Source organism: Dipodomys spectabilis, unplaced genomic scaffold, assembly GCF_019054845.1.
Source record: "Dipodomys spectabilis isolate Male_0828 unplaced genomic scaffold, ASM1905484v1 ptg000235l, whole genome shotgun sequence".
Taxonomy (NCBI): domain Eukaryota; kingdom Metazoa; phylum Chordata; class Mammalia; order Rodentia; family Heteromyidae; genus Dipodomys; species Dipodomys spectabilis.
Genome location: NW_024870912.1, coordinates 1,110,324 through 1,122,638, shown reverse-complemented (window position 1 = coordinate 1,122,638; position 12,315 = coordinate 1,110,324). Strand labels below are relative to the sequence as shown.

General features: G+C 41.1%; 1 protein-coding gene across 1 annotated transcript in view; it reads right to left on the bottom strand.

Annotated features, from left to right (window-relative positions):
- The window catches only part of LOC122124476 (ral guanine nucleotide dissociation stimulator-like), a 50,133-nt gene that overhangs the window by 12,067 nt on the left and 25,751 nt on the right, over positions 1-12,315 (bottom strand). The window lies entirely within an intron of this gene.

Sequence of the window (12,315 nt, the reverse complement as noted above, 5' to 3'; positions counted from 1 at the left end):
TCAGAAAGGCAGTTTTCACCTTTGGGTGGCTCTGTCTCTCCCTTGTTCCTTATTCCTCTCTCCTTCCTTCTGTGTCTGTCCCCTCTCATCTCTCATTCTAAGGATCCTGTGAGACACTATGGGCTTCCCAGTGGACAGGCCTCAGGGCTCAAGCCCTACCATGTCCCAAGCAGCCAAGAGAAAAGCACCAAGGCTCAGCCCAAAGTGTTGTGGCCTCTGACACAGAGTCTCTCTCTATAAAGGACACAGCCCCTTCCTCATGGGGACCTGAGAGTTGAGGCCTGGGATGAACATGCCTGCCTGTGGGAACAAAGCAACTGTGACTTCCTCATTGTGTGGCTGTCAGCAGTGGGTTATGGGAAGGCTTTTCAGCAGGGACAGCTGATGTCATTTCCAGGCCCTGGAATCAGCCTTGGCCATCCCCCCCTTTCCTGTCTCTTCAGCCACACTGGCCTCTTTTCCAACATGGACACATCTGTGCTTCTGCTCTCTACAAAGACTCCAAGTTTGTAAGTCAGAACTTTATTCTGCACTCTCAAACTGATTTGAGAATTCATCTGTTCACTTTGAGTTATAAGTCAGGTTCAGACAGGCCTGAGTGTGGGAACCCACAGCACAGCCACATCCCATAGCAAGAAGGTTTGTGAATCCAACCGAGCCACAAGGAAAGCTGACCACCATGCAGAAATAAAAGACTCCACCAAAAGACTGAATAGTGGACACCGGGGAGATAAAAGCTTCCTCAAAGTTTTCACTTTTGGGTGGCTCTGTGTCTCTCCTGCCTTCTTTTCCTCCTTGTCCCCAGAGGGCTTGTCCTGGGCTTGAGAGGCTGGATGGGGCAGTACGTCCTCCTATGGGTGGTGAGTGAGAGGATAAGCCAGCTTCCTGCCCATGGTCAGGGTGCAGAGGTTGCAATGCAGGCTGACTACAGTCGGACAGTTTGGATCCCATATGCTGTTGGCTGTTGCCAAGATCCCCTCACACACTGTGTTGCCATAATTGGACACCACTGTTCTGTTGGTGTCTCTTTTTTGACCAGGCAGGTCTGAACAGGGATGCTCGTATTTAATGTCTCCAGTGTGGCTGGGATGACAGATATGAATTACCAAACCCAGCTTTTGTTTTTGTTCTGTCCTGGTGCCAGCTCTGGTTCTTGAATTCAGGATCTAGGCAGTGTCTCTGAATAGTTTTGTTCAAGGCTATCACTCTATCACTTCAGCCACGTTTCCACTTGTAACATGTTTTTAGTTCATTGGAGATAAGTCTCAGGAACTTTTCTGTTAGAACTGGCTTGGAATCTCGATCCTCACATCTCAGCCTTCTGAACCGAAAGGATTACAGGATGATGCAATTAGACTAACAAGTCAAAATGAAAAAAAAAATACAATCTTAATCACAGACAAACAATTAGGGATCAATGCACTAAAGAAAACAAAGGAGGAGAGAAGGGCCAGAAATGGAAAACAGGCTACAATGAAATTAACAGAAATATTAAGAGATTGTTCTCACTAGAGGGAGAAGCAAATAAAAATAGAGGAATAAAGAATGGGAAGGAAACAGAAAGAAGAGAATTAAGACCTGCAAAAAAGAAAAAAATAATAACAATTATATATAAAAGTAATAATATAAAATTTAAAAATACTAAGAATAACAGAGAAATAGAACATTGAGCATCAAAAATATAGCCATAATTAAGTATGCACACAATTAAGACAGATGCCTAGTAATCACTTGTAGACCGTATATCTAAAACAAAACAGCAATGAAAAAGGAAACAAAAAGAAAGTGTTTTCCAATTTGTTTTTTTTTATTGTGAAAATACTGTACAGAGGGGGTTACAATTACATGGACAAGATAATGAGTACATTTCTTTTTTTTTATTGTGAAAATACTGTACAGAGGGGTTACAATTACATGGGCAAGATAGTGAGTACATTTCTTTCTTTCTTTCTTTTTTTTTTTTTTTCTGGGTCTGGTCATGGGGCCTGAACTCTGGGCCTGGGCGCTGTCCCTCAGCTCTTCAGCTCAAGGCTAGTGCTCTACCACTTGAGCCACAGTGCCACTTCTGGCTTTTTTCTTTTTGCTTATGTGGTGCTGAGGAATCAAACCAGGGCCTCAGGCATGCAAGGCAAGTGCTCTACCACTGAGCCACCTTCCCAGCCCCAGTGAGTACATTTCTTATCAAGCATTGTAGCCTCCTCCTTTGTTTACCCTTCCCATCCCTTCCCAACCTCCCCGTTGCCCCCCCACCCAATCCTCCCCACCCCCCCACCAAAGTTGTAAAGTTCATTTTCAACATGACAACTTGTACTTCTCATTGTTGCAACTGGTCCAACCTGTAAATGAGTACATTTCTTATCAAGCATTGCTGCCTCCTCCTTTGTTTCCCCTTCCCATCTGCTCCCCCCCACCCAACCCTCCTATACCCCTCCCCAACAAAGTTGTAAAGTTCGTTTTTGACATAATGACTTGTACGTCTCATTGCTGCAATGGGTCCACCTGTATCCCTATTTAAACCATTTGCTTTTTCCCTTTCCCTCCACAAATTATACCAACATCAAATACAGTGAAAGCAGGGGTTATACAGTGGGGGAGGGACATACAAAGCAACAAAGAAATAATCTTATAAATGTGTTAGAAACAATCGCATGAAAGAAAAAAAAAACATTTGAATACCTATCTTAGGGTTCATTTCCCTAACATCAACTTATGTGGTATATATACACAATGGAATTCTATGCCTCCATCAGAAAGAATGACATTGCCCCGTTTGTTAGGAAATGGAAAGACTTGGAAAAAATTATATTAAGTGAAGTAAGCCAGGTGCAAAGAAACATAGGTCCCATGGTTTCCCTTATTTGCAATAACTAGTGTTTTCCAATTTGTTTGAGGAATCTTTTCTCTCCCCGATGTCCACTATTCCGTCTTTTGGTGGAGTCTTTTATTTCTGCATGGTGGTCAGCTTTCCTTGCGGCTCGGTTGGATTCACCGGCCTTCTTGCTATGGGGATGTGGCTATGCCGTGGGTTCCCACACTCAGGCCTGTCTGAACCTACTTATAACTCAAAGTGAGCAGATGAATTCTCAAATCGGTTTGAGAGGGCAGAATAAAGTTCTGACTTACAAACTTGGAATCTTTGTAGGCCTCTTCCCAGCCTAACTTAGTGGGAGGAAGGATTTGCTGTGTGTGGTAGACCAAGAGGGATGTGGCTGTTTTCTGCCACTTAGAATCTCTGCAGCAAGCGTGGGGGGTGGGGGTGGGGGTGGGACTGAGTCGTCTAGAATCCATGGCTTTCTCTAGAGTGGCTAGCTCCAGGCCCTCCTTTTAGCCCAGCCTGAATTCGCCCGCAGCTTTTCCAACCTGTCCAGTCTAGCGAGATTTCAGATTCTTTTGGCTTTGTAATTTCAAGGTGCCAGGTCCTTTGCTGTTGAGGGCCGAGGGCTGCCTCTCCCTGGACAGGGCTACCTCCCCTCTTGGTGTTTCTTTTTCTTTTCCACCAGAGAGGAGAGGTGTAACCACCTCAGATTCCTTTGCCCTCTTCAAAAATATTGATGCTTCCCTGGCAAGTCTTGTCAGCCAGATGCTCTGCAGGCTTTAGGCCACTTCCAAAGATGGTGTGCTTCCCGAGGAGCAGGAGGGTTTCCTTCCAGAGGAAGGGAGGTAATCACGCTTTCCCTTGGTGTGTTGGACCATCTGCTACGTGACGAATTGTCTCTGCACCCCTCTGTGGCTGGCTGGGATGTGGATTCCCATTCCCGGACTTTAAATTCATGCTGGAGGTGAGTGGAAAACTCATGGGCACGTGATCGCTGTCACTGCTGCTGCCACCTCTACTGTGGCTCCCTAGGCCACCACCATTGCCAGCGGGCGCTTGCATCTGTCTTCTTATGCAGGGAGCTTACAACTTTCTTCTTTGATATAAATCTCTGTATAAATATAACTTTCAGAATGGGACTGTCTAGATGCACATAGCTTGGTGGGACCCAAAAAAAACTCTGCATCTTCAGACAGAGCTCTGTTTGTTAACTTTCTGCCATCTTACCTACGCCATCTTTTATCATTTTTATATAGGGTTTTTTTTGGGTATATCTTAATTTTATGATTCACTTCAAATAAAATGTTATTTCTACTGAATTAAAGGTTTATTGAAAATTAGCATTTGTGTTGAAGTAATATGATTGTTAATCCATTATAAATTATTGAAGGCTGACATTTGTTCAGAACTAATTTGTGACCTTATGCAGATGACTTTACCTCATTGCATTTATTTTCATTATTTCAGAAAAGGAGGAAAATTGTCCCATTTGCTGTTAGCCAATGTGGATGTGATAATGCTATCAGAAGATTGGTATCATTAAATTAGGCACTGGAGAGTGCCAATGAGGGAATAAGTAGAAAGCTGTTCAGACAAATTCATCCTTATTACTGGCTAGGTAGCAATGGCAAGGCCAGTATGTATTGCTTTTTTCCTAGACTAGAAGAAGGCCCACATAGCTAACTCTGCCCTAGTCTTTTTTTTGGGGGGGTGTCCGGTCATGGGGCCTGAACTCTGGGCCTGGGCACTGTCCCTCAGCTCTTCAGCTCAAGGCTAGCGCTCTACCACTTGAGCCACAGCACCACTTCCAGCTTTTTTCTTTTTGCATATGTGGTGCTGAGGAATCGAACCCAGGGCCTCATGCATGCAAGGCAAGCGCTCTACCACTGAGCCACCTTCCCAGCCCCTCTGCCCTAGTCTTGTGTCTATTTCTTAACCTTCCCTGATTCTTTCCTGTCCTCCAGTAGAGGGATAATCCTAGGTATGATCTTTTCCCACCCTAGTCAGGGTATGGAGGGCGCCATCAAAAGCTTGGTCCATGCAAGGAAAAGTTCCAATAAAATATGTATTTTTCTCCAGTTTAATTTTATCTATACTTCTTCCCATAGAAGCAGCACAAAATCTCTTAAAATCCACATCCCCTGGGTAAAGATTCAGTTATAGATATCTAAGGTTTGCCTTTAGTCTTTACAGCTCTCGCATCAAAAAGTGCCTTGAGCTCCCTCTATTGGGTAAAGTATGTTATTGATGTTTCTTCTTGGGATTTGTTCAGGGATATGTGTTAAGGAACATGTTTAGAATGGTACAAGTTATCATTTAAAGTCATTCTGCTGAGTAACTACAACTAGGCATTGTGTAGAATAATCATTTCCCATATGGGTGTAAGCTATACAAAATGCTGTTCATGCATATACATATGTAGTAGAAACTACAGGTTGAATAAATTGCTTATGCAAATGCATAAAGTGGGAACTAGCAGTTTTAACAGGTTTAAAAAACTGGTAAAAGAAAGAAAAAATGCCTCCATAGAGAAAAAATATTTCAAAGAATTATTTAGAATCTATGGAAATGGAAGAACATCCATATTTTTTTGTTGTTGTTGGTTGTGGGGTTTGAACTCACGGCCTAGGTGTTGTCCCTGAGCTCTTTTGCTCAAGGCCAGTGCTCTACCCCTTTGAGTCACAACGACACTACCTCCACCACCACCACCTCCTCCTCCTCCTCCTCCTCCTCCCCCTCCTCCTCCTCCTCCCCCTCCTCCTCTTCCTCCTTCTCCCCTCCTCCCCCTCCTCCTCCTCCTTCCCCTTCTTCTTCTTCTTCTTCTTCTTCTTCTTCTTCTTCTTCTTCTTCTTCTTCTTCTTCTTCTTCTTCTTCTTCTTCTTCTTCTTTTTCTTCTTCCTCTTCTTCCTCTTCTTCCTCTTCTTCCTCTTCTTCCTCTTCTTCCTCTTCTTCCTCCTCCTCTTCTTCTTCTTCTTCTTCTTCTTCTTCTTCTTCTTCTTCTTCTTCTTCTTCTTCTTCTTCTTCTCTTTCGCCTTCTTCTCCTTCTCTTTCTCCTTCTTCTCCTTCTTCCTCCTCCTCCTTCCTCCTCCTCCTCCTCCTCCCTCCATTTCTCCTCCTCCTCTTCCTCCTCCTCCTCCTCTTCCTCCTCCTCCTCCTCCTCTTCCTCCTCCTCCTCCTCCTCCTCCTCCTCCTCCTCTTCTTCTTCTTCTTCTTCTTCTTCTTCTTCTTCTTCTTCTTCTCCTCCTCCTCCTCCTCCTCCTCCTCCTCCTCCTCCTCCTCCTCCTCCTCCTCCTCCTCCTCCTCCTCTTCCTCTTCTTCTTCTTCTTCCTCCTCCTCCTCCTCTTCCTCTTCTTCCTCCTCCTCCTCCTCCTCCTTCTCCTCCTCCTCCTCCTCCTCATCGTCGTCGTCATCGTCGTCGTGGGGCTTGAACTTTGGGCCTGGACACTGTCCCTCAGCTCTTCAGCTCAAGGTGAGCACTCTACCACTTTCCGTTTTCTGGTCCTTTATTGGAGATCAGAGTCTCATGGACTTTTCCTGCCCAGGCTGGCTTTGAACCGTGATTCTCAGATCTCAGACTCCTGAGTAGCTAGGATTATAGACATGAGCCACTGGCTCCTGGCTACAATGACATTTCTGGTTTCTGGTGGTTAATTGGAAGTAAGAGTGTGCCACTAGCTCTCAGACCATTAAATAAACTTTAAGAGTTAATGAAACTTTTAGTTAATGAGGTTATTTTTCCCCTGGGGCCTTATGTTTTCACTTTTCCCCTAAAGGCTGGAGCCACAGTTCAACCTCTGGCTTTTGCTCCACCTACCTCCGCCCCCACCCCCACCCCCACCTGATTGGTCCTGAAGCTTGAACTCAGGGCCTGAGTGCTGCTGAGCTTTTGTGTTCAAAGGTAGTGCTCTACAACTTGAACCATAGCTCCCCTCCCAGCTTTTTGAAGCTTAATTGGAGATGAGAATCTCAGTAACTTTCTTGCCCAGACTGGCTTTGAACGTCAATCCTCAAATCTTAGTTTCTTGTGTAGCTGGGCTCACAAGCATGAGCCACTGGCATTCTGACTAATCTTTTCACATTTCAAAAATACATTTTTTAGTTAGGTACCTATGTCACACACCGTAATTCTACCTACTCAGGAGACTGATATTCCAGAGAATCAAGGTTCAAAGATAGTCCAGGTAGAAATGTCCACATGATCCTATCTTCCATTAACCAGCAATAGATGAAAAAGGCATGATTCAAGTGGTAAAGCACCAGCCCTAGTACTAAATGGTGTGTGGAGACTAAGATTTGCAGTATCTACTGATAAGAATTCCTCATGTCAATATGTTCAATTGTGTCCAGAGTATCCAATAATAGCTCATGGCTTAAGGAGATCCAGAGAAACATGTTTTTATTTCTTGTGAAGGAAAGGATTTAATTAATTAATTGATTTATTTATTGCTGGTCCTGGGGCTTGAACTCAGGGCCTGGGAAGTGTCCCCAAGCCTCTTTGTGCTCAAGGCTAGTATTCTACAACTTGAGCCACAGCTCCATTGCTGGCTTATTTCTCAGTAGTTTAGTGGAAATAAAAGTCTCACAGACTTTCCTGCTTAGGCTGGCTTAGAGCCATCATCCTCAGATTTCAGCCTCCTGAGTAGCTAGGATTACATGTGAGCCACTGGAGTCTGGCTTAATAATTACTTTTCTATATTCTTGCCCAGCTCCAGTTCTCCATTAGCAGTACAGAGAAGTCACCAGGTATCTTTTTTTCTTTTTTTTAAATTTTATTTTATTGTAAAGGGGATGAGCAGGGGAGTTATGAAGCAGATCTCATTAGCTCTGATTCACAACTCCCCTATTATAACTTACCGAGTACTGAGATTACAGGCATGTATCACATTGCCAGAATGAAATCATCAGATCTTACAAATATTTTGCCTTTTCCTATTGTTTCTATAAAGTCAACTTTCCTTATGTTGTAGAAAATTAACTCAACTTCCTTGGCTGTCAGCAAAACTCCTCACGTTCCCTGCCCCAGTGTACCAAAAGCATCAGCAAACCACAGAGAAGAATCAGATTGCAGTTCAAATGGGAGAGCCTCTGCGTAATTTATAATATAGACAGAAGCCTAATTACCCTACACCGAAGCCAAGTAGAGGTTGAATTAATAGTAGTTTGCTGGATTCTTCAGAAAAACTGCATCTGCAATACAACCAAAGTTTTTTTTTGTTTTGTTTTGTTTTTTGCCAGGCCTGAGGCTTGAACTCAGGATCTGGGTTGTCCCTGACCTGTCCTACTCAAGGCAAGCATTCCATCACTTCTGACTTTTTGGTGATTACAGATAAGAGTCTCACAAACTTTCCTGCTTGTGCTGGCTTCAAACCATGATCATCAGATGTCAGCCTTCTGAGTAGCTAGGTTTACAGGCATGAGCCACTGGCACCTAGCCACATCTAAACCTGAGACTTATGATGTCCAGTCTTTACAATGGTCCCTGAATTTTCCCTATCTATTTTAGCATTTAAGATAATGGTTTAAATGATGCTTAAACCTGAGTGGCATCATAGAAATTCTGCTCACAAGAAGTCAGTTAGGAAAGGTGATTTAAAAAACAGGGCCACAAATTTTATTAAAAAGGGGTATAAGTGACCTATAAGATGATGTTAAGTGAAATGAACCCCAAGATAAGGGCACAAGTGGGTTTTTCTTTCTTGCTAATGTTTTTTTTAACGTATTTATAATGTACTATGTGATATTTGTGTTTCTTTTGTATGCTCTTCCCCCATGATATAATCCCTGTTTTCACTGTATTTGATTCTGGTGCCCTGCATCTTGTATATACATTTTTTTCTAATTTGGGGAGAAAGGAAATAACAAAATGTTGAAACAAGGATACAGGTTGACCCATTGTAACAATGAGATGTATAAGACACTAAGTTGAAAATGTACTGTACAACTTCAGGTGGGGTGGGTAGAGGAGTTGGGGATGTGGGGAGGGAAGGGATGGTAGGAGAAAAACAAAGGGGGAGGGTAACAATGCTCGATAGGAAAAGTACTCCTTACCTTACTCATGTAACTGTAACCCCTCTGTACAGTATTTTTACAATAAAAACATTAAAAATGAAAAGGGGGATAAGCTTAATTTATTCGTGATATTATTCTTTTAAAATACTTTTGCATCTCTAATATATGCCATTCTTCTATCAGGGGGTTCTAATCTTGCTTCTGGCTTATTCCTTAGTGTTCTGCTTTTCATCAGTTAAGCTCTCATATAGATAATTATAATAATTATGATAATAACATTACTAAAGAACCCACAAAGGCCATGTCCTTGACTGCTTTGCCTGGCAGAGTGAGTGCTCAATGTTTATTAGATGAGTAAATGAATTAAGCATTAATAGAATAATTAATTAATTACCTTATTTATTAATTCACATTTAAAAACCCATGGTTAGTTTTTCTTACACTAACCAATTCAATCCTTAGTTTTCTCTATAAAATGTTCGGTTTAGTAAGTCTACTTTATATTTTGTGGAAAGTCTATAGGCCTAGAAACCTGCCTCAAAATATCCTTCTAATATACAATGAGGCCAGAAATGGAAGAAAAACATTCTAGCATTAGCAATTTGTGACCATAGCTGTGTGCTGCATTGGGTCTGATTCTCACCTTTACCAAACTTTTTACCTTCTCCATCTGCAATGTCCTCACTTGCCAGCGTGTCCCCCCCACCCCTGCCATCTTCCCATCCCCATCTTTTGCTGGGTTACTGCGAGGACTAGATATGAAAGTAAGTCAAAATCTATAAAGTATTGTATAAAAAAATGAACTAAATGAAGCTGGCTGTCTATAGCCTTAGATTCAATCAACCAGGAACAGAATATACTTGGAAAAAATCTGGTATCTGTATTAAGCAAGTACCAACAGATTTTTATTGTCATTCTTCCCTAAAAATGATAGAATAACAACTATTTTTCCATAGTATTTACAGTATTTAAAGTATGTGGGTTAATGTTATTTAAAGTATATCGCATTTTATACATGAGATGTAAGCATCCATAGATTTTAGTATCGATGGGAGATCCTGGATCCAATTTCCTATAGATATCAAGGAAAAGACTGTAAAATATACCAAACTGATTGTAAAACATTTATCAGAGAAGGAAGGACATATCTTAGAAATGTGAGGTAAATACGGAGACAGAAGGGGAAAGGGAAAATGCTATTGTCTCTCAGAATAAGCTGAAACAGGAAATCTAAGTGTCTGAGCTTCAGATTTTTTTTTAAAGAAATTTGGTTAAAATCAAGAACACTGGCAGTAGGATGTGAGAGGGAGATAAGTTTGAGAGAAAGAGATTGGGATTTGTAGAACCTACGCACATACATATATCATAAATGTTAATTAGCCTTAGATAATCCTGATCAATGCTCTAAAGTGTTTTTAAAGCCCCAAAGTGCATATTCGTAATTTGTGTTTGCTGGAGGATGTTTGCAGGTACAGAACATTATTGTCTGCTTGCTGTTCCTTTAGTGCCATATCTGGAACACAGCTGTGTTCCTTTCAAATACCAGATAAAGTCAAAAGGTTCTTATTCTCAGCGAACTAAAGATGTGAGATTAGCTAACTGGATTATAAAGGGGTGGATATCTTCCCATCCTCTACCTCTGTTCTCTTGCTGCATTGCAATAAGTGAATTAACTTGCAATTTCAATAGAATGAACTATTACTCATCAGGAGATATGCTTTAATAGCTCCTACAGCAAAAACTAATGGGAAAATAAGCTTAAGTAAAGCTAACGTTGCTTTAAGATTTGGTTTGAAATTGAGTTATGAGTCATTTAATGTATAAGTTCCAGGGTAAGAAAAATATGATGTACTTTAAAAACTTATTTCCATGTCCTTAGTGTGAGAATTTGACACCTTTCAAAAGCCTAGGATTTGATTGTAGAAACAGTGGCATTCATGGCTCCTGATTAACCATATATAGCTATAAGCTGATTGATCTGAGGAGATGTGCAAGTAGAGTCTTTCTGAATTCTGCAATACACTTGTTCTTTCAGATTCTGTGAAAGAAAATTATTCTTTGGCCGATCACGCTGGAAAATTGCTCATAGTGACCTGCTTTTGACAACTGACAGTGTGCACGGATTCTGAGATGGGCTTAATTATATAATGTAAACTACTAATCTTTCCTTAGATGACTATTTCTCCAATATGGTTCACCACAGGACTCTTGTAGCCAAACAGCTATTAGTGAGTTGTGTAAAAAACACTGGAATCTGTAGCACTAGGTCATATGACCACCGTGGGCCACAGGAACTCAAATATCTTGCTTCCTAATTTGCCACTACTGGCTAATGTTTTTATCAGTAATAATACTAATATTAATACAACAATATTATTACTTTTAGATAAAAATTTTACCAATGATTTCCTTTTACAATTCAGTATGTATTAAACATCTTTTCAATATTTTGCTATGCAACTTTGTTAGTCATTAATCCATAACTACTTTTTGAGAGATGAAACATTTGTTAATTTTTCATTCTCTGAATTTCAAAGTTTGTTCTGGATTCCAAAATATTATTGATAATTATTGACAATTCAGGCACATATTCAAGCCCAATGAAATGTCATTCTTGTGGCTTGGATATTAAAGATCTTTAAAAAGCAAAAGTTACTCTCTTTTATTTTTTTGTCAGTCATGGGGCTTCAACTCTGGGCCTGGGTGCTGTCCCTCAGCTCTTCAGTTCAAGGCTAGGTGCTCTATCATTCGAGTCACAGTATCACTCCCAGTTTTCTGTTTCCTGGAGTCTCACAGACTTTCCTGTCCCAGCTTTGAACTGCGATTCTCAGATCTCAGCCTCCTGAGTAGCTAGGATTACAGGCATGAGCTACTGGCATCCTGCTAAAAGTTACTCTCTTATTACCAGTTTTCATATCTTTGTTTCTTTTCTCCTTTTTCCATTTCTGCCCTTCCAATTTTTCTTTTGAAAAGGGAGAATGATGGGTGAGGTGTGGTTCAAGCAGTATAGAATGTTCGCATAGCATTCATGAGACCCTGAGTTCAAACCCCAGTAAGCCCAAATAACAACAAAACAACAATAATAAAATTAAAGAATAACATAGGCTATTTTAATTTTTGCTTATTGTCAGTGCTATACAGAAGCCCTAATGATTGTAAATTAATTCAATCTATGTGTATATTGACCTATTAAACATTAAAAACATTACATGTTGAAAAAATATTTATCTTGTGCTCATTTTTAGCCAGCTCTCCATTACTTTTACAAATATTGGGAACAATCAACTTATGAAGAAGAAAGGTTTATGCTCACTCACAGTTTTGGAAGTTCTCTCGCATGATCAATTGACCACATTGCTTTTGGGCCAGGGTGGAGGTAGCACAAGATGGTGGCAAAGCATGGCAGAGGAAAACTTCTCAGTTCATGGAAAAATAGTGAAAGAGACTTAGAAGAAGGGCTTCAGGTTCATTGTTTTCTTCTAGGACATGCC